General features: G+C 36.4%; 1 long non-coding RNA gene across 16 annotated transcripts in view; it reads right to left on the bottom strand.

Annotated features, from left to right (window-relative positions):
• LOC105475937 (uncharacterized) overlaps nucleotides 1–23,548 on the bottom strand; it is a 459,161-nt gene that overhangs the window by 130,696 nt on the left and 304,917 nt on the right. For 15 of the 16 annotated variants that reach the window (XR_011606791.1, XR_011606795.1, XR_011606792.1 and 12 more), the window contains one exon: nucleotides 1,122–1,238. The exons of the other annotated variant lie outside the window; for it this stretch is intronic. This is a non-coding gene — a long non-coding RNA (uncharacterized lncRNA). The remainder of the gene's footprint in view (nucleotides 1–1,121; nucleotides 1,239–23,548) is intronic. 16 annotated transcript variants of the gene reach the window in all.

Genomic DNA, 23,548 nt, shown 5'->3' with positions numbered 1-23,548 from the left:
CTAACCAGTTATTCTCTATTTCATGACTCTAGCCCCTGTCCATAATTATACCATTTATTTGTTTACTTGTGTAATATCTGATTATGTGAACTCTCCATACAGTTCTTTTCTATTTTGTTTCTGTTGCTCATCCCTGTGTTCCTAGCACCAAACATGTCAGCTACATAGAAAGTGTTAAATAGAAGTTAATTAATTGAATATTTTATTTTGTCTACTATTTCCAGAAGTCCAGTGGATAGGTAGCCACTTGCTTGCAGTCACAGAAGTACTGAATGCATCAGAGCCAGAATTAGAACCTAGGTTTGCCTGGCTCTTTCCAAAAACACTGTTTCTCACAGAAGGAGGCTCATCTGGCAGTTCTCAGAAGTCTCTCTATTTCAGAGCCCAAGGTCATGCTCTACACCAAGCTAATTGATTTGTTTGTCACTTCCATAATAGCCCAGGGTTACTGACATTAGCACTTCTCTAGAAAGCCAGTTTTTCATTTGATTCTCCCAAGAAGGCCAGAAGCGAGAGTATTTGTGGTTTTCCTTGAATGGCTTCATCCTCAATGATGGAAAATTAACTTCATTTTGCTGACCAGTAAATGGGAAACTGAAGTCCTTAAGATATTGATTAACAAAGGTTTTTTGCTCAGAGATAAGAAAGTTATTCTTTTCAGAGAAAGGATGGCTTTTCAATTCAGGTTAGTTATTTCCAAGCATTAGTTCTAAATTGTAGTCAAAATTCATTTTGCACATAAATACTGTTTAATGAGACCCTCCCCTGATACACCTTTTATGAAACTATTGATCAAAGACTCTGGTACTGGAAAAAGACTCTGACATTAGAAATGGGTCAGCTCTGGTGATCTAGTGTACAGCATGGTGACATAGCTAATACTGTATACTTGAAATTTGCTAAGAAGTTTGATTGTTAAGTATTCGTACCACACACATGTACACTAAATAGTTAACTATGTGAGGTGATATGTTAATTAGCTTGATTGCAATAGTCATTTCACAAAGTCTATATACAAACATCAAAACATTACATTGTACCCCTCATATATGTACAATTTTTTACTTGTCAAGTATAACTCAATGAAGCCAGAAAAAAAAGCCAGGCACCGTGGCTCATACCTGTAATCCCAGCCCTTTGGGAGGCTGAGGTGGAAGTGTCGCTTGAGCCTGGGAGGTTGAGACTGCACTGAGCTGAGATAGTGTCACTGCACTTCAGCCTGGGTGACAGAGTGAGACCTTGTCAAAGAAAAAAAAAAAAAAAAAGGCAAAGAAATGGATGAGGTCTCATTAGTTGTCTTATCCTCTTGGCAATTCAAAGTTTCTCCCTCTTGCACACTTGGTAATTTCTCCAGTCCATTTTGAGAACTCTTAATGTGTTTCTATTCCCACTCTGGAAGCTTTGCTGCACATCTGGAAGGCTTATTTTTGTTATTATTGTTGTTAATTTTTCTGTCAGCCAAGCTGCTCTCTCTGCTTCTGCCTGAATCACCACCAGAATATGTGCTTTTAAAAGTCTTCAAATTCTTTTTGAAAATTTTCAGGGGTTTGTGTTTAATTTATCTTGGAATAAGAAATAAAGACCCAGCTTGATTTTTCTTCCAATTTGTTCCCATTTTCTTTAGTTTTACATCTTTTTCCCATTGATTTGAAATGCCACATGTACCATGTATTAAATTTCTATTTGTATTTGGTTCTAGTTCTTCATTTTTTTAGTTCCATTGAAATTGATACTCTTGTGTAGTATAAAATGTTTTATATACCAAAGTTTTGTAATTACTCCTATCTGGTAGAGCTAATTCTGCTCAATGCTGTTTTGCAGAATTTCCCCACACATTCTGCATTCATTCAGCAACTATTTATTGAAAATTTTACCATGTGCCATACACTATTCTAGGCCCTGGAGATATGGTAGAAAACAAAACAGAAAAAGTCCTTGCGTTTGTGGAGCCTACGGTTTTAGTAGAGGATACAATCTATAGGAAATTAGGACTTGGAGAACGTTAGAGAAAGGTAAAGGAAAGCAGGGTGCCAGGAGCCCTGGGGGGTGGTTTTAAGTGAGGCATCACTGAGGTGACATTTGAATGGAGATTTCAAGGAGGCAGAAATTAGCTATTTGGGGATGAACATTCTATGACAAACAAAGAGCAGGCACAAAGTTGTTGATATGAGTATGCACCTTGTTTCTTACAAAAATAACAAAGAGGCCAGTGGGTCTAAAGTGAACAAAGTGGGCAGGGAAAGTATTAGGATACAGGTTCAGAGGGGAATGTAGGCCAGATGGTGTCAGACACTGAAGGCCATTGCACGGATGTTGGCTTTTACCCTGCCCAACATTGGAAACTATGAGAAGGTTTTGTCCAGTAGAGTGACATGAAATGCCTTAGGTTTTAAAGTAAATGAGGCCAGGCATGGTGGCTCATGCCTATAATCCCAGCACTTTGGGAGGCTAAGGCAGGTGGACCACTTGAGGCCAGGGATTCAAGACCAGCCTGGCCAACATGGTGAAACCCCATCTTTAATAAAAATACAAAAATTAGCTGGGCGTGTTGGTGAACATCTGTAATCCTAACTACTCGGGAGACTGAGGCAGGAGAATCACTTGAACCTAGGAGGTGGAAGTTACAGTGAGCACCACTACACTCCAGCCTGGGTGACAGAGCAAGACTCCACCCACCCACCCCAAAATAATAATAATAAATAAAAATAAAAAATAAAAGAAATGACCTGACTGCTCTTTTAAGAGTATATTGTGGGGTAGCGGCAGATACAAGAGAGCAGTTGATAGACCGCAGCTGTAATCCAGGTAGAGAGATGATGTTAGATGGAGCAGAGTGATAGTAGTGGAGGTTATAAGAAGTGGAAGGAATCTGAATATATTTTTGAGGTATAATTGGAAGTATTTTATGACTGATTGGATGTGGGGTATTGGAAAAAGAAAGACATCTTTAAAAACTCTAAGGATATTTTTGGTCTAAACCAATGGATGATTAGAATTGGCACTAAATGAGACAAAGAAGGCTGCAGGGGGAGAGACTTAGGGAAAGTCAGGGCTCTGCTTCGATATGTTCTTCTACAATATCTTTTATCATCTGATTGAAGATATTAAGTAGGGAGTTGAATACATGCATCCAGAGTCTGAGATGTCTGAAGTGGATCTGAACATTTATGGGATTTTGGTATATTGATGACATTTAAAACATGAGATAGGCTTTTATGATTTTTTTGATAAAATATGCCTAAATCAAAATCCAATTAACTTTATAGATTAAAAAGATAAACTACTTAGCCTCCCAAGTAGTTGGGATTACAAACATGATTAAGGAGAACTGATTTCATTGAGTCTTCTCACTCAAAATAAAAAATCTTCCATTTTCCAATTATTCAAGTCTTTTTAGTCCTCAATCTGATTTTTATGTCTTCTTCATATAGATAGTACACATTTGTTACTAAGTTTATTCCTAGATATTTTTATAACTTTTTGTTATGAAATATGAACATCATATTCTCTGAATCGGGGTAAGCACTTCCTTTTGGTAAAGGCCAGATAGTAAATGTTTCAGTCTTTTCAGGACCCTGTCACATATGTGTGCAGGCGTGTGTGTGTTTTACAGTCCCTCTGCCATGTAGGGTCTGGGCGCAGTGGCTAGCACCTGTAATCCCAGCACTTTTGGAACCCCTGGGCGGGAGGATTGCTTGAGACCAAGAATTCTGGACCAGCCTAGGCAACATAGCAAGACTGTGTCTCTACAAAAAAAGAGGAAACAAAAAAAGGGTGTGGTGGTGTACACCTATGGTCCCAGTTACTCAGGAGTCTGAGGCAGGAAGATCACTTGAGCCCAGGAGTTTGAGGCTGCAGTAAGGTAGGATCATGCCACTGTGCTCCAGCCTGGGCAACAGAGCAAGACACTGTCTCAAAAAAATAAATAAATGAGGATATTAAAACCATCCTTACTTTGCTGGATTAGGTGCTCAGACCATAGTTTGTCAATCTTTGCTCTAAGTAGTTACTACTTATAAACAGGAAAGCTATTGATTTGTATATATTAATGTTGTAACCAGTAGTATTACTTAATTTGTAAAATTAATCTTAGTTTCCTGATATAAAATTATATTATCTGAAAATAGTAACTTTGTCCCTTTATTAATTTTAATAGATCATTCTTTTTTCTTGTTTAATGATAAGGGCTAGCATCTTCAAAACTCTGTAAAATAACGGTGTCTTATCTTCACTTAGATTTATTTCAGAGTTTCAGAATCTATATTGTAAAGTGATGTCTTTAGAAAACATTTATTTCTATTTTACTAAGAATTTTTATTTTCAGAAATAAATTTATACATTTTATAAAATGCTTTCCAATATTTATCATGACCCTTATATGGTTTTTCTTCTTGGGTCATTAAAATATTAATTTAAATGGCTATTGAAGTGATAAGTAAAATGTAATAGGCAGGCTTATGTCTGCAGAAGTTAGGGAGGACCATTCTGCCAAGGGAGCCTGGCTAAGGGATGCCGATAGAAGCTGAAATCTACCTTCCTCTCCTGTTGGCAACTCTGTCACCATTCCCCTGGAACAATGTTCTCCCTCCTTAGCATCTATCAGAATCACCCAATCGACCTGTTAAAACTGATTACTGGTCTCTACCCCTAAGGTTTTTGATTCAGTAGGTCCAAGTAGGGCTGAGAATTTGCATTTCTAAAAAGTTTCCAAGTGAAACTGGTACTGCTAGTACTGGGATCCACAGTTTGAGAACAATTGACCTGGAGAAGGAGCTGTCATTTTCTAATTTGTACAAAGAAACCCTGGTAGCTAATGACAGTCTTGGTGAATCAGAATGGAATATGAGCATGTAGACAGTATTGACACTATAGGAAAAAGTACAGATGTAAGATACCATCCAAAGGGAATGGTGGATGACTCAGCTTTAGTAGACTTCAAGATATATATAGGAGTCTATTAATGGATAGCCTTTGAGAGATCAATTTTAGTAGGATGATTAAGGTGGAGGCTAAATTTCAAGAGGTTAAAAGTGAGTGATATACCAGGAATTAGAATTAAACAATTGGATAATAAGAAGAAAAGGAGCCAGCAGAAAGGAAGAGACTGCAATTATCAAAGGACAAATTTGGGACAGACATTTGTAAGGAAAAATGTAGGGAACATATGAAAATTTTTTAAATAGGGGTTGTCCAGGAGCAGAGGCAAGCCAGAAATGCTCACATCTTGGCACGGTTTGCTTTGTGTATGATGAAAACTGTTAAAGTGTTTTGTGCATGGGTGCTTTCATTTGCTTCTTCCTATGGCAAAGTGTAGAAATTAAAAATCCATGAGGAATGATGCCAGTGCAGTTGATGATCCCCTATGCCTTTGCCTGTTAAATAAATGGGAGGTAAAAAGAACTTTGAAGATATACAATCAGAGATATTGCTGTTACAACAGAAAGTTGTGAAAAAATAAATAAACCTACTCAAAACGTTTTTAGGCTGCTGAATGGAGTCTCAAATGCCTCTGTCAGCAAAAGATGCTGTTAGGTAGGTCTTATCCTCTTCCATCCTTCTCTGTGACATGAACTTCCCTTCTTTACTTTATTCAACTACTGGTAGAGAAAGAAGACCAGAAATAGCTACGATCAATACTTTGCAACTGTCTTTGGCTGAAATCCTATAATGACCAAAGGCAGATAGACGACTCTGTGCAACAAGGCCTCTTGGGGAGCTGTGATAGGAAGTGAATTTGAAAAAAAAAAAGATCAAGAGCTTTTGGTTTCCATGGAACTCAAAACCCTAATACTAGATAAACTAGAAATCACTGTAATTATAATTGGAAGTAGCAGTACTCAATCCAGAGCCAAGACTTGTGCCCATAATGTGAACTAGAGAATTAGCTTGGAGCTGGGTGTGTGTATACATGTGTATATTCTGGACTTTTTATTGCCTTAAGCAAGTGCAACATGGAATATCGACTTGAGCACTGCAAAGAATGAACCATTTTAATTCATGTATTACACTTCAGAGTCTGATCTTGCTTCAATATGGCATATGAGTTTTAAGTAACAACCAGTCATTTTCATATACACTGATTCATTTGATGCCTCCACCAATCTGTGAAAGTGCTGTCCTTATTGCTATGGAAAAAACACTGGTCAAAGAATGAGCTAAGCTCAAGTATAATTAATACTAGCTCACGTTCACCAAGGAAACACTGTGCAGCCATCACTTTATATGTATTTTCTTTAATACCTGAAAATACACTGTGAGGTAGAGATAGTAGTTCTCAACTAGAGGCTATTTACCCCCGACATTTGGTAATATCGGGAGACATTTTGGGTTGTCATAGCTGGGGGTGAAAAGGTGAAAAAAGTTATGCTATTAGCATCAAATGAATAGAAGCCAGGAATGTTGCCTTATCTCCAGCCCAAATGATAATAGTACCAAGATGGAGACACCTGCTCTACTTCTCATTGTATGGGTGATGAGATGATGAAACTACAGCTCAAAGAGGTAAGATGACATTCCAAGCACATAACCAGTAATAATAGAGCCTACATTTGACATAGATTAACTAGCTCGAAAGTTTCTGCTGGTCCCACTACAGGGCACTGATCTTGAATTTTCTATAACCTTAAGTAAAATATTTGACTTCTTGGTATCTCCGTGTTCTGATTTCTTAAAATGAAAATGTCACTGTCTGTCTTTCTCTCTTGAATATATTTTTTGAATAATCAAATAAGATCTCACATCTGAAAGTGTTTCACAAAGTAAGATTTCATTTCTAGAGGGAATGTTAGCATGGTGATGGAGGGCACAGACTCTGGAGTCAGGACGACCAGAGTTCAAAGCCTAGCTCTGCTATTTGTTTTCCCTATGACCTTGGCCAGCCTTGTTGAGGTACCTCTCTTTACCTCAGTTTTCTTATCTGTAAAATGGGAGATGAAAATAGTACCTCTTGGTAAGATGGTTGAGTTACATAGCACATGAAATGGGTTTAGACGAGTGCCTGATATATGCTAAGTAAGGGTTAGCTCTTGTAAATCTTATTATAAATATACCTGTACATATCTAATTATGAAGGATCTAGATTGAGAATACAGCCCGATTCACAAACCCACATCCCAAGCACCTCTGTCAACAGCCCCTATAGTTTGTAGGAGCAAACCTAAATCAAACCAAATCAGCTAGAGCAATTGAGATGATTAAAGAGGTTCTAACTCAGAAGCAATCAACAAACTATACATTCCTTCCCTCACTGCCACCAGAAGACTAAGAACAAAACTGAGTGGACAAAGTTAGAGTTGAATTACATGATAAGGAGTTGAAAAGGCTGCACTATAGACAAGCTTCAGAGTGTACTCATTAAGAGTTACAGAATATTTTATCTTGAAGGAAAAACTCCCCATAGTATTAATTATTGCAAAAGAGCCCCACAGGATTAAATCCTAAATGTAACTGCGTGTATTGGCCTTCGGGGAGTTGTAGATTTTCGTTAGCAGTATCCTCGTCTAAGAATCTATTTGAAAAACACCCAAATTGACCCTTATAAAAGGTATAAAACCAACTTAATACAGAAATTTAATTTCAGACTGCCGACTGATACAGTGACAGTGCATGACTACATTAGTTTTAGGTCCTAGGTTCCAACAGAGTCCCGGCCTTTCAATGAACCTAATATAAAGTCACTCCACTGTAGAAATATTTTTTACATTGATTCTGAACAGTCATAGTGGCTGGGCTCTTCACTGTGAATATTCCAGTGGGGAATAAGAAAATCATTAAGAAAATTGGACTCACGGGTAAACATTCCCACCTGCAGTAAAACTAAAGTAAAAAAAAAAATCATTCATTCATTCAAAGTAGTTATTGAATGCCTGTGTTTTGTGTCAGGAACTGTTTTAGGGGCTGGATATGACTTAGTGAGTAAGACTGATATGAGCCTTGTCCTCCAATGAGGGGAAGCAAGCGATGCATAACTGAGCAAATCCATAAATGGGATGATTTCAGATAGTGGTAAGTCCAATGAAAGAAATAAACAAAGAAATAATGTGAAGCGTTGGTAGCTTCAAGAAAAAGAGATAGGAAAAAAGAACACCCAATAATGCTTTAAACTCATTGAACAAATATTTGACAGCTGAAAAGTTCAGGCCTGATTATGAGGGATCTTGCACCTTTCCAGCTTATTAGTCTTTGATCCATTCTTAAGGTACCAACCTTGTCCTCATGGTTCAAGATGACTAAAGAGTTCTAGCCATCACATCTCTGTTCCAAGCAGCAAGATGGGCAATAATGAAGACAAGGAAATATCTCATCCCTCTGGAAGACTTCCTAGTATTCCTACAGGATACTTATTCTCCCACTTCATTACTCTGAGCTAAGTCACTTGATCTTACATGCCTGCAAGAAGATGTGAAATGTAGTCTTTAAGTCGACTAGTGACGTGTCCAATGAAAAGTTGCAGTTTTGTTAATGTGAAAGCAGAGAAGATAAAATATTTGGTAGAAAGCCAACAGTGTCTGCCATGAGGGATACTTTAGAATGCATAGTCACAAATGGTTTTCTGCCAACATAGTATATGAGCTACAGCATGAAGAGATAAGAAGGAACAGATATTTGAACAACTCTAGGAGAATCATGAGCAAAGTGGTGAGAACAAAGGCCCTGGAGTGGACATAAGTGTGGCTTTTTAAAGAAGGGAGAGAAGATGTGTGAGAGGTATGACTTGAGGTTTGGGAGCCAGGGAGAAAATGGCCTGGGTAAGATTGTAGAGATTAGCATGGGTGGATCACACTGGGCTTTCAATGGCAAATTGGTGAAGGTTTTAAACAGATAAAAGATGAGATCAGATTTACAAGTTTGTAAGATTGCTTTAGATGCTCTGTGGAAAATGAAGAACACAGAAGATGAGTCGATGTTTGGGAAAAATATATAGGCTTCTGATAAAATTCAACATCCCTTGTTGTTAAAAACTTTACATAAACTAGGTATTCAAGGAACATACCTCAAAATAATAAGACCCATATATGACAAACCCACAGCCATTATTATACTGAATGGGCAAAAACTGGAAACGTTCCCCTTGAAAACTGGTACAAGACAAGGATGCCCTCTCTCACCACTCTTATTCAACATAGTATTGGAAGTTCTGGAAGTGAAATCAGGCAAGAGAAAGAAATTAAGGGCTTTCAAATAGGAAGAGAGGAAGTCAAACTATCCCTGTTTGCAGATGACATGATTCTATATCTAGAAAACCCCATCATCTAAGCCCAAAAGCTTCAGGAAAGTCTCAGTATACAAAATCAATGTGCAAAAATTGCTAACATTTCTATACACCAACAACAGCCAAACTGAGAGCCAAATCACGAAAGAACTTCCATTCAAAATTGCCACAAAAGAATAAAATGCCTAGGAATACAGCTAATAAGGCAACTGAAAAATCTCTACAAAAAGAACTACAAACCATTGCTCAAAGAAATCAGAGATGACACAAACAAAAGGAATAATATTCCATGCTCACGGATAGGAAGAATCAATATCTTTAAAATGGCCATCTTGCCCAAAGCAATTTATAGATTCAATGCTATTCCCATTAAAATACCATGAACATTATTCACAGAACTAGAAAAAATGATTTTAAAGTTCATATGGAACAAAAATGAGCCTGAATAGCTAAAGCAATCCTAAGCAAAAAGAACAAAGCTAGAGGCATCACACTATCTGACTTCAAAATATACTACAGGGCTACAGTAACCAAAACAGCCTGGTTCTGGTACAAGAACAGACACATAGACCAATGGAACAGAATAGAGAACCCAGAACTAAGACCACACACTTATAACTCTCTGATCTTTGACAAACCTGACAAAAACAAGCAATGGGGAAAGGACTTTTCATTTAATAAATGGTGCTGGGAGAATTGGCTAACCATATGCAGAAAATTGAAACTATACCCCTTCCTTACACCATATACAAAAATTAACTCAGTATGGATTAAAGATTTTAATGTAAAACTCAAAACTGTAAAAACCCTGGAAGACAACCTAGACAATACCATTCAGGACATAGGCATGGGCAAAGATTTCATGATGAAGATGTCACAGGCAATTGCAACAAAGGCAAAAATTGACAAATGGGATCTAATTACACCAAAGAGCTTCTGCACAGCAACATAAACTATCAATAGAGTAAACAGACAATCTACAGAATGGGAGAAAAGTTTTGCAAACTATGCGTCTGACAAAGATCTAATATCCACCATCTATAAGAAACTTAAATAAAATTTACAAGAAAAAAACAAACAACTCCATTAAAAAATGGGCAAAGGACCTGAACAGACACTTATCAAAAGAAGACATACATACAGCCAATAAGCATATGAAAGAAAGCTTAACATCACTAATTATTAGCGAAATGCAAATCAAAACCACAATGAGATACCATCTGACACCAATCAGAATGGCCATTATTAAAAAACCAAAAAAATAATAGATGCTGGCGAGGTTATGGAGAAAAAGGAACACTTACACATTGTTGGTAGGAGTGTAAATTTGTTCAACCATTGTAGAAGACGGTGTGGCAATTCCTAAAGACCTAGTCAGAAATACCATTTAACCTAGCAATCCCATTACTAGGTATATACCCAAAGGAATATAAATCATTCTCTTATAAAGTCACATGCATGCATATGTTCATTGCAGCACTATTCGCAATAGCAAACACATGGAATCAACCCAAATACCCATCAATGATAGACTGGATAAAGAAAATGTGGTACATATACACCATGGAATACTACACAGCCACAGAAAATAATGAGATCATGTCCTTTGCAAAGACATGGAGCTGGAGACCATTATCCTTAGCAAATTAACGCAGGAACAGAAAACCAAATACCACATGTTCTCACTTATGTGTGGGAGCTAAATGATGAGAACACACAGACACACAGAGGGGAACAACACACATTGGGCTCTATCGGAGAGTGGATGGTGGGAGGAGGGAGAGGATCAGGAAAAACAACCAATTGATACTAGGCTTAATATCTGGGTGATGAAATAATAGGTGCAACAAACCCCCATGACACGTTCTCCTCCTATGTAACAAATCTACACATCCTGCACATGTACCCCTGATCTATCTATATCTATGTATGTATGTATGTATGTATGTATCTATCTATCTATCTATCTATCTATCTATCTATCTATCTATCTATCTGTCTGTCTGTCTATCTACCCACCTACCCAAAACTCTTAAGTGGAAGGCATGAAAGGAGGAAAGAAGGCCGTCTTTGTTGTCATTCTGGATGTCTTCATTTGTCCCCTCCATCTGCTCTTCACCTTTCTCTACCCTGCCTTTGCATTAACAGCCATCCTTGCTCTCTGACTTGTCTGCTAATCTGGGTAGTGGTAGGAATGGAGGCAGGACACAAGCAGATCAGGCCACATGAAGTGAGTGAGTTTGGGGTATTTTTCTGCCTATCTCCCTGCTAAGTTGCCAAGGGTCCACTGGATATCTCTACTGAACTCAGCTCCTGCTAGGTGAGCTCTTCCATGCCCGCCCTCCTTATGACTGGTAAACACTTCTCACCAGCTCAAGGCTAGGAATGGTAATGGGTCCTCACTGTTGCTAGCCCTTGGCTGCTACATGATCCCTTATAGCTCCCTAAACTTTATCCTCAGCTTTGTAAAGAGTTCAACAATTAAACATTCTCCAGTGATTCAATTTAAATGCACTATCTAATTATTAGCAGGGCAAAGCTAGCAGAGCTACTTTCAAAGTGCCGCGTACTGCACGCCATCTAACTTTCAAAATAAAATGGTAGGGGAGGAATTATAATCACTGTTTTAAACATGAAGATATTCATTTCTGAAATATTAAATTAACATAGTGGCAGGGGAGCCAGGTGTCTTGACATTTCTTTAACCTCCCTTTGTTTCTAACTACAAAAACCTGACTTCAGCATGTTTTTCTTCTTTCCTTTTATTTCAGTGCTCAAGGTGTATTCATTATTTTTTCTTTCAGGCTCTTTTTTTCCCCTTTGTGTTATACACACTACATATGTGCATTTGAGGGACTTCCCTGTCAACTTTATTATGGATAGCCTGTGAAAATAAAAGTACAGAGAAGGCCATTTCTCACCCACCACTGGTACATAAGAGCAGTAAAGAAAATAAAGCTCAATTCTTGCAAGTGACAACCACAGATAATAGATACTACCAAACCAGGAATTTGAGGGTGGATTATAAATCAAAACAACACAATATGCAATCAAATAAACAAGAAATAGGAGCGATAAAGGCTCTTTTCATCTATATATTTATCCACTCTCAGCAAAAGGCACTGACTCTGGAGAATTTGGGCTCCTAGAAATGCCAATTCTCATTGCTGAGCAAGGTTGGATGCTGACATGTTATTTCACACACCACGCATCAAGCTGCCACTGTGGTCTCCATGGCAAAATCTGCTAAGCACCTGAGAAGGCTGTGATAGAGGAGTGCATGTTTTCAACAAGGGTAAGAAAAATAATAAGGCCCAGCAATGGAAACATCCACAGAGCAGAAGCTGACAGTTGTCTTTGACGGTAAAAGGGCCGACTGCTCCTTCACTGTAATTCCATGAGAAGCTGAGTGACACTTTTAGATCATGATATGATATCGCTATTTAAGATTTATAATGCCTCTTTTTTTCGGTAGGAGACAGAGAGTGGGAAAACCACAGAAAGTATTGAGAGTTTTGCTCATTTCATGCTAATTGCCCCAGCTATAAAATAGTTCATGGAGTCTGGACAATATAACAAGCTTGCTTATAACTTATCTTGCTTCTAAATTAGTAGTGTGCTGGTTCTGAAAATATGGTGTCAATTAATGATATACAGTAGATTTTTTTCCTACAATATGCATGTGCATCAGATATTACATTGTTTTGTTTTCTTAAATCAGAATAAATTTGGTTCTGAGTGCCCCCAGAACTATGATGGAATAGCCAATATCTGTCTTTATTAAGGAGTTTTCTTTTCACCTTGGTTGTTCAGAGTCCCAAATGGCTTACGTAATCCAGTGAGCTTGAGCAGGGGTCCTTCAGCTTCATGGCATCAGGGCTTTCCCTCCAGGAAGGGAAGCCCAAGATCTTTGCCCAGGGCTTCCTAGTCCAATTAAATGTACCTGCTTTCACCAACTTGGTGCTAAGCTGGGACACAGAGAACTCTGCCAATGGCTCCCTAGGCCACCGTCGTTGGTGTTTGCTTTCCACTCCATCCCTTTTGAAATCCATGTACTAGCCCATCCCTCAAAGGTACTGTCAACCCTAGGTAATTCACAGAAGTGGAACTTGGCTTCCTCCACACTCTTGGAATTCACCACCATTGTCCTCCTCTCTTTGGTCCCCAGGAAAGAGGTCCCTAAGGACAACTGCACTTTAATTCTCCTCAATCAGGGGTTGACAAACTACGAGACCTACCAAAGGCCAAATCCAGCCAAAAGCCTGTTTATTTATGGCTTGTAACCAAATTTTTAAAAATGTTTTTAAATAGTTGTATTTCCAAATTGTTATATAAGTACCTATGTAATATCGTTGATATTTCTTCTTGGTCCCAAGTGCCTAAAATATTTACTATCTGTCTCTTTAAGAAGGTTAAAACAGCAAGAGAACTGGAAGTGGAAGTAGAGCCCGAAGCTGTGACTGAATTACTGCAATCTCATGGTAAAACTTGAATGGATGAGGAGCTGCTTGTTATGGATGAGTAAAGAAAATGATTTATTTAAATGGAATCTACTCCTGGAGAAGAGGCTATGAACAGTGTTGAAATGACAACAAAGGATATAGAATATCACATTAACTTAGTTGAGAAAGCAGTGACAGAGTTTGAGAGAACTGACTCCAATTTTGAAACAAATTCTATTGTGGGTAAAATGCTATCAAAAATCATCACATGCTACAGAAAACTCTTTGTGAAAGGAAGAGTCAATCAGTGTGGCAAACTTCATTGTTGTGTTATTTTAAGAAATTGTCATAGCCAACTCAACCTTCAGTGGCCACCATCCCGATCAGCCAGCAGCTGTCAACATCAAGGCATGGCTCTCCATTAGCATAAAGATTACTAGTCGCTGAAGACTCAGATGACCTTTAGCATTTTTTATCAAGAAAATATTTTAAAATTAAAAAAAAAAAAAGAAACTTTGCCAACTCCTGCTCTAGATGCCCATACAAAAGCCTGGTGACCTGGAGTCTCTGGCTCAGACTCTGAAATAGGAAAGTCATTAACAATCCCACTGTAAGCCAGAAAACAAATTAGTATCAGTTAACTATGAAGAAATGGAGGAAGAAGGGAAATGTTATTTTGATAGTTGTCTAAGGATTTGCTACAATATGCGAAAACAGAACTGTGTATCTCAATAAAGTATGTTGTCATAGAAAATCTTGAAAGTTTCTAAGGACAGGACCCATTTTCATTTTTCTCATTCATGTACTCGAGTTCCCCTAATTTTGACTTGGTCAATCCTAGACATAAATCTGGCCCAGTGCCCGCTACAGAAAACAAGAATGACCATGAAAATAACTACCTGTCTGGTTTTCTACATCCAGGCTCTGTGGAACAGGGGGACACTCAATACTTTCACAGGCCATAATTCCTTCTCAAGCTCTGAGAACACCTATTTTTCTGGTATTAGGGAAGCTAAGGGATGTTGAGGCAGCAGTTTAGTGACAACAACACCAGCTTTGCTGCTGGAATCACTCTGTTGTTTTACCACTGGTGTAATAACAAATTACTATCATCCTTACAGTTTTGTTTAGGTATATAAGTTATGTTATATAATTTATATACAGTAAACTACACTCATCTTAAGTATACAGTTTTAAGTTTTGACAAAAAATATATCATGTGCTACTACCATATTTAAGGCATTCTTATCACTCCAACAAGCTTCCTGGTATCTCTTCGCATTGAATCTAGCCTCTATTCTTCTATCTCAGGCAATAACTGATCTGATCTCTGCTGTTATACATTAGTTTTTACTGCTGTCTAATTTAGATAAATGGGAAGTATATAGTAAATATTCTTTTGGCGTGGCTTTTTTTTGCTCTGCAGTGCATTTTTTTTTCCAGATTAATCCATGTTATGTGTATCTGTGGTTTGTTCGTTTATTTTGGTTATTATGAATAAAGCTGCCATGAACATTTAAATATAAGTTTTTGTGTGGATGTATGTGTTCTGTTTATTTGGTAAAAACTTAGAATTGTCGGGTCATATGATAAGTATATATTTAACTATATAAGATGATAATCATGTTTTAAAAGTGATTGTCCCATTTCACATTAAGCAATGTTTGAGGATTCCAGTTGACATATATAATGGGATCTCAGTTTGGTTTTAATTAGCATTTCATTGATGACTAATGATATTGAGCATCTTTACACTTGCTTATTGATTATCGTCGTGAAGTCCATTCAAATCTTGTACCCATTTTTGACTTATTATTGAGATGTAGGAATTATTTAGGGATTCTGGATGTGAGTGTTTTGTCAGATATGTGGATTGCAATTATATATTTCTTGTATTTTTAGTGTTTTTATGCTATCTTCCAATGAGCAGAAGTTTTAAAATTTAATAAATTCCAATTTATCAATTTTTAAATGATTTGTGCTATTTGTGATCTATCCAAGGAAACTTTGCCTGTGTCAACTGTAAAGATTGAAGATTGTTCCTTTTGTTTTAACCTTTGTACTACTAGGAACTGGCAGCATTTTACCCCCATATATCTACCTTAGTTCTAAATTTAATTGTCTGCCTACTTCTTGATTTTCTAGAAGAATAAGGAGAAGGAAGTAGTGGTATCAGTCAACCATGATTTTGGGTTTTTATGATGTGGAAGGCATAAGTAGTGAGGCCTTACAGACACACAGGGCTAGGAGTTGGAGTTAAGACTGTTGCATACTTCTGGGACCCTTGAAGAACTGCATTTGTTGTGAACATCATGGATTGTAACAAGTAGAAAACAAAGATTGTTGTCTGTCTAGGCTTGGCTTATGACAGAAAAAAATAATTACAAATTCAAGATTTATGTTGCATTGAGGTGTATGTTTTGAACTACACCACTCATGTAACCTGGAAACCTTAACCCCAAAATTCAACAGGCCTCAAGTAGTTCCTGTCAGAAACAAATGCAAACTAACCCTTGAAAGAAACTTCTAGAATTCAGGTCACACAAAATACTCAGTTAAAACAATAACAAAATATATCACCTAACAATGAGCTTGTTATAAGAAAGCATATGAAGAAACAATTTAAAGGCTTAGAGGCAACGCACAAGGTAACAGGGGGATTAGTGTCATAGAAACTTGAGATATTTGAATGACAATTTGAAAAAGAACATAAAATAATCATATTTAAGATTAATGAGAGTTAAAGAAAGGAATCAAAACATCAAATACACATAAAACATTACATGAAAATAATAAAAATATTTGGAAATATAAATAAAACTTGGAGAAGTAAAAAAGAGTATAACCACTGGAACTAAAAACTCAATAAATGTGCTTAACATCAGATAAACACAACTAAAATAGAATTAATGAACAGAAACATGTATCTGAGAAAAAATAATGCATCATGAATGATAAGAGACAAAATAGGAAAGCCATGTTTAGAAATGAAGGCAAACAAATGAGAAGGTCCAACATACATCTAATAGGAATTCCTATGGAAACTCTAGAGAGAATAAGACAATGGCAATATTCATTTAAGAAAATAGCTGCTAACTTTTTTAAAATAAGAAAAGAAAGGGATCTACAAATTCATAAGTAGAACAATACTGAAAAATAATAAATTAAAAATTTTAAAAAGAGAAAAATAAATTACCTTTAATAGAAATAGGGACATTGAAATGAAACTTCTCAATAGCAATGACAGACATCAAATAGCTTTGATGCTAAGGGAAAATAATTGATAACCTAGTTAGCTGAAGCCACACAGAATTACTAATGTTAAATTGTATACCTACAAAATGGAAATTACATACAGTTTAGTTACACACCAAATTTTATTCAGACACATTCTTATTTACCAGTGAAGGTGAAATTATGACATTGTCAGTAAAAGAGAGATATTCATAGTTTTATTACAGACACAATTTTACTTTGTTCATTACTATACTCCAGGTATCTAGAATAGGGCCTAGTACTCATAAGTAACTAAATGAATACTTGAATGTTTGGTTGAAATAATAAAAATTGAGTTGAAATCCTATTATATTCTATTATTTACAAGTGACACATTTAAAACAAAACAAAATAAACAAACAAAAAAGGTTTAAAAGTAAAGGACAAGTAAAAAATTCACCCAACTACTACAAATTAAAAGAAGGCTAATGTTGTTTCATGTATAACACAAAATACAGCATAAGCAATTTATTAAGGATAAAAGCCTCATTGGGGATAAGGAATCACTACATATATTAGTGACATAAGAAAGGTTTTGCTTCAGTAAAAATTAGCCCCAAATTCATCCTGTTTAACATGTTTTACTCATATTGTATAACCACTACAAGTCAGAATGGTATACTATTCCACACAATCATCCAGAAACTCAGGCTGATAGAGCCTCTATTGTCTTGTAGTGGCCCTGTCAGAAATGCGTAACCTTCTTTTTGCCATGGAAAGGTAAGAGAGCACTGGATTGTCTCATGCTATAAATTGAATGCTTCAGCCTGCAAGTGGCATTTACTTCTTCTCATAGACACTTTGTATGAACTAGTTACTTTTAGTCTTGCCTTATTTCAGAAAGTCAGGGGATTATTATACTCTACTGTACCCAGAAGGAGAGAAGAATTATGTATATGCATTAATCCATTTCTGCATTGCTATAAAGAAATACATGAGGCTGGGTAATTTATGAAGAAAAGAGGTTTAATTGGCTCACAGTTGTATAGGCTGTACCAGCATGGCTCCAGCATCTGCTTTTAGGGAGCCCTCAGGAACCCTACAATCACGGAAGAAGGTGAAGGGGGAGCAAGTGCATCACATGGCCAGAACAGGAGCAAGAGAAAGCGACAAAAAGTGCCACACACTTTTAAATAACCAGGTCCCACATGAACTCATCACCAAGGGGATGATGCTAAGCCATTCATGAGGGGTGAACACCTCCCACCAAGGAGGAGGTGTAAACACCTCCCACCAAGCCCCACCTCCAACACTGGGGATTACATTTCAGCATGAGATTTGGAGGGGACAAATATCCAAACAATATTAAGAGCAAGCACTAGAAGTCTCTATCATAACGATATAATTACTATATAATTATAGTTCTAAACTTTTATGAGCCTAATATGTCCTCATTTAAAACAATATTTAGCATCTTTAAAGGAAAAACATGTCCAATCTACTACCATAAACATAGGTTTTCATGCATTAATTAGTAATTGATAAGCTGACAAAAAATAGTAAGGATAAAACAGTTAAACAATATAATAATACATTTTAATGACTGAATTAATAATTAGATCTAATAAGCAAACATGGAATTCAGTACCCAGCAGTTATAGAACACTTATTCTTTCCAAGAACACAATTATTGAAAAGACAAAAATTTTAAACTAGAATTTTATACCTGGTGGTAATATCTTTCAAAAAGGAAGTTGAAATAGACACACAAAAATTTAAAAAAATTATCACCAACAAGTCTGTTCTACAGCAATATTAAAGGACATCTTTCTGACAGAAAGACGATGGGACCAGGATGACATGTGGATCTACAAAAAGGAATGAAAACCAATGAAAATAGTAAAGACATTGGTAACAATATATATTCCTTAAAATTGTGTATAAATGACAGTTTAAACAAAAATATTAACTATGTAATATGGGGCTTATAACGCATGGTACAAATAAATTGCATGGCAATAAGAGTGCAATCATCTGCAGGGTAGAAATGGATGTATACCACGATATCATTTTTATACCACAATGTGAAGTCGTATCATATCACCTGAAGATAGACTGTGATGAGTTAAAATGTATACTAGAAACCAAAAAGTAACCACTAGAATAGTAAAATCAAGAAATATACCTAACGATTCAAAAAAGGAGATAAAATGGAAGCAAAACTCAAAAGGGAGCAGAAACAGAGGCAAAAGAGAAAGAAAAACAGAAGCAAAAGAAAAAAACAGCACAATGATAGATGGAAAACTAATCCTACCTGTATTCACATTAAATATGGTGGTGGAAAATGGTATAACCACTTTGAAAACAGTTTGGCAGTTTCTTAAGATTTTAATCATACATATACCATATGATCCAGTCATTCCATTCCTAGGTATTTGTACCAAAGAGAAATGAAAGTATATATTGTGAAAGGCTTGTTCACAAATATTTAAAGTTTCCTTATTTGTAATAGCCCCAAATGGAAAATAGCCAAAATGTCCACTAACAGGTGAATAATTGAATAAATCGTAGCATATCCGTACAATGTAGTACTCTTCAGGAATAAAATGTAATGCACTATTATACACTCATCAGCATGGATAAAGTTTGAGTTATTATATAAGTGAAAGAAGCCAGACAAAAATAATACATAACTAGATGATATCATTTATATAAAATTCTATAAAGTGGAAACAAATATAGAGTGGCAGGAAGCAGATCAATGGCTGCCTGGGGGTGAGTGGGGGACAGGAAGACGTGGGAGGCACAGTGATTTGGAGGATGATGGTATGCTCATTACCTTGATTATGGTGGTTGCTATGGTTTGGTTGTGTCCCCACCCAAATCTTATCTTGAACTGTAGCTCCCATTATGCCCATGTGTCATGGGAGGCACCCAGTGGGAGGTAATTAAATCACAAGGGTTGGTTTTTCGCATGCTGTTCTCATGACAGTGAATAAGTCTTATGAGAGCTGATGGTTTTATAAAGGGCGGTTCCCCTGCACACATGGTCTTGCCTGCTGCCATGTAAGATGTGTCTCTGCCTCCTTTGCCTTCCACCATGATTGTAAGGCCTCCCCAGCCATGTGGAACTGAGTCCATTAAGCTTTTTCCTTTATAAATTACCCAGTCTCAGGTATGTCTTTATTGGCAGCATGAGAACGGACTAATACAATGGTGATAAAGGGTCTATATGTCAAAACTTATCAAATTACACAGTTTGAATATGTGTGGTTTATTCTGTGATAAGCCTGGTTTTTAAAAAAATTTCAGTTTCTACTGCTTCCCTATATCATCTATCCAAGAAAGTCACATCAAATATGACATCGGTTAGGGGTCAGTAAACTATGGCTCATGAGCCAAGCACTTGTTCTTACAAATAAACTATTGAAACACAGACATGCCCATTCATTTACAAGTTGTTTTGGCTGCTTTCATGCTACAAAGGCAGAATTAAGTAGTTATGAAACAAACCACATGGACCACAAACCTAAAATATTTGCCATCTGAACCTTTAGGAGAAAAGTCTGATGACCCAGTATAGATAGGTTGAAAGTAAAAATGGAAAAAGTATATAGCATGCAGACACTAATTTTGAAAAAGCTGGAGAGGCTGTATTAATATTAGACAAAGTAGACTTCAGAGTTAAAACCTTATGAGGGATAAAGAGGTATGTTACATAATGATGAAAGACTCAATTCAAAAAGACTTAATCCTAAGTAGTTATGCAGTTAATAACAATGCTTCGAAATACATGAAGCAAAAACTGATAAAATTAAAAAGAAATGGACAAATCCAAAAATGTAGCTGGATATTCCAAGACTCGTTTCTCAGTAATTGATATAACTAGGAGACGGAAAACAAAACATTTTCTTGAAACCGTTGACAAATCATTTGAAGAATGCTTGGTGTATATAGTTTTCTTTTGATATCATGTTTCAATAAGTGGATCATATATACATTAAACACACATTAACACAGTCTGATTTATTTTTAATTTCTCATTTTATTGTAAGTCGTTGTAAGTTCTCTATATTGTAGTGTATAATATCAGACTGAATTTCCTGATTTTATAAATAAAGCACTTATATGGTAGTAGCTATTCTTTCAGGAACTAATAATTAGAAAAGTAACATATTTTGAGAACTGCACGATTAGTAACAAAAAATTAATTTGCATTTTTTAATGTTTGTTTTGTTTTCTTTTTTGGTCTTAAGTGCATCTCACTGTCTCAGCTAAGATCTTGTTTTCTGCCAGTGTGGTAGAGTATATAGCCAGAAAATCTTCCTGCAGCAAAACACTAGAAATGCTGGGGAAAAGAGAATTTTAAAATGTATCGCTGAGCTCATAAGAAAATAAGGGGAAATTCCAGGAAGCTGAAAATTCAATAGCTGCACTTGGGGTGGGAACAGGGTTAGAAAAGGTCTGTAGGTTGCAAGTTGAAATTCAATAACTATGCAGGAGCAAGAGAAGCCTTTAAGTCTTCACAAGACAGTGCATTGGCATTGGGCCTCAGAATGCTGCATCCTGGTTGAAATGACACTGTGGAAATGATTCATTCGCCATTATTAGAAGAAGCTAAAAGAGTTTCTACATTTTTAACTGGAATTCGGTGAGGGAAGATCGTTTCTAAAATTGGTAACCAGATAGATTTGAGGTTTGACTTTCTACTACCTGTGTTTTCCAAAAACCACTCAAGTAGATATTAACAAAAGAACAGGTCCAGGTTAGTAATACTGGGGCACTTGATAGACTGTAACACCAAATCTACTTCTCGGGACACATTCTAAATCCAGACCTCTCAGGACATCCACAAATGAATACCTTGAAGATGTGCTCATGATTCAAAATTGGAAAGCTCAAATGAAAAACAGTGAGCAGATTAAGTAAGCAGCAAGTTAGTCTCCCAAAAACCTCAGAGAAAAGCATGCATAGACAATGTTAACTGGAAAAAAAATACTGCCACATTTTGTAGTTAATTTAATTTAAACATTATTTATTTCTTTGAACTGTGGTCTTTTACTTCATAAAAATCGCTGCTATGTATCATAAAATAATAATGTTTTGAATTTACCAAACAAATGTGTGGATTTCATAATCATATATTTTCAGGGTTAGGACTAACTCAAATTCCTCATGTAGTTTCTCTTGTTTTAAAATATTATTAGAAAGCTCTCATTTTCTCTTATGATTTTCTTGTTTTTGAGGTGCTAGACATATAAACAATATCACATCTAACTTGAAAATAAAATTGTATAAATTTATAGGTCAGTATTAATCTATGTTGAAGCAGGAAATAGACTTTAAATTTTGGTTTATTTTATATTAGGCTTAATTTTTAACACACATAGTGTATATATATATATTTGTGTGTGTGTGCATGTGTGTGTGTGTATTTAAAAAATGGCTATTAACAGACTAGATTTTTTAAAAGAGGGTGTCTGAGAATCAAACAAAGTTAGGCAAAGATTACCTGATTTTACCCGATTTTGATTTTATTCAATAATAAAATTGGAGACTTTTTAGCCTAATAGTCATTTTCTTTTGAAAGCTTGGTTTGTAAGACACTATTTGACTGAGCTCATTTTTCTTCTGCAGGAATCATGAAATGATGGCTGCAACTTGGTAATGACCTTGCTTACTTTATACTAAGCATTTAATATCACCGGCATATTAAGGGGACTTAGGATTGTTTCATAACTGATTTCTTTTTCCAGTGGTGCTCTAATTGCTATTTGTACTCAGTCTATTGCTCCAGCAACTAATGAGTTCAGTAGTTTCAAGGACTTCATGCATTATTTGCTGTGAACACAAAGGAACTTGGCAGAAAAGTAAAGAAACACAGAGACGGGTTTTATACAGGGGCATTTCTGGAAACTATATGGAAATTCAGGAAAAGGAATCTGACTAAATCCATCACAGTTCTCCTATTCTACTCAAATTCTACTCAAAAAAATCCATCACAGTTCTCCTATTCTACACAGTAATTTGGAATAACTCACTGTGAAAGAAAGAAAGGAAGGAAGAAAGGAAGAAAAGGAAGAAGAAAGAAAGAAAAGAAAGAAAGAAAGAAAGAAAGAAAGAAAGAAAGAAAGAAAGAAAGAAAGAAAGAAAGAAAGAAAGAAAGAGAGAGAGAGAGAGAGAGAGAGAGAGAGAGGGAGGGAGGGAGGGAGGGAGGGAGGGAGGGAGAGAGGGAAAGAGAGAAAGAAAATGATTCAACAAATATTTCAACCTCAGTACAGATGTAGACTGCAAGTCCCAGGAAAGCCTGAAGCTTTGTGAAAGCGATTATAAAATTTCCTTTCAGAACAAATATTGAGATTATCACATCTGAATTTCAGATTTCTTCTTCACCATTAGAAACCCTGAAGGCCTGTAACAGAGTATATGGCCTAGGCCTTCAAATTCTCTAATTGAGGTAAAAATCCACTTTTTAAAAGAGATTTAAGTAATTTCATAATAGCATGACTCAGCCATGGTAACTTTACCAGGGTATTATTAGTGGGATTGGCCCAGGCTGAATTGTAGGATAAATGATGTATGATTTCTGATGCCTGGAACATTCTATTTCTAGCACCCTGCATGTGGGCCAACCCTTCTGAAGAGTCCTGTCCGCCAATGCTTTTCAACCACCCCAACC

The sequence above is a fragment of the Macaca nemestrina genome, chromosome 8, assembly GCF_043159975.1.
Source record: "Macaca nemestrina isolate mMacNem1 chromosome 8, mMacNem.hap1, whole genome shotgun sequence".
Lineage (NCBI taxonomy): Eukaryota > Metazoa > Chordata > Mammalia > Primates > Cercopithecidae > Macaca > Macaca nemestrina.
This window is presented reverse-complemented; position numbering and strand designations above follow the sequence as displayed.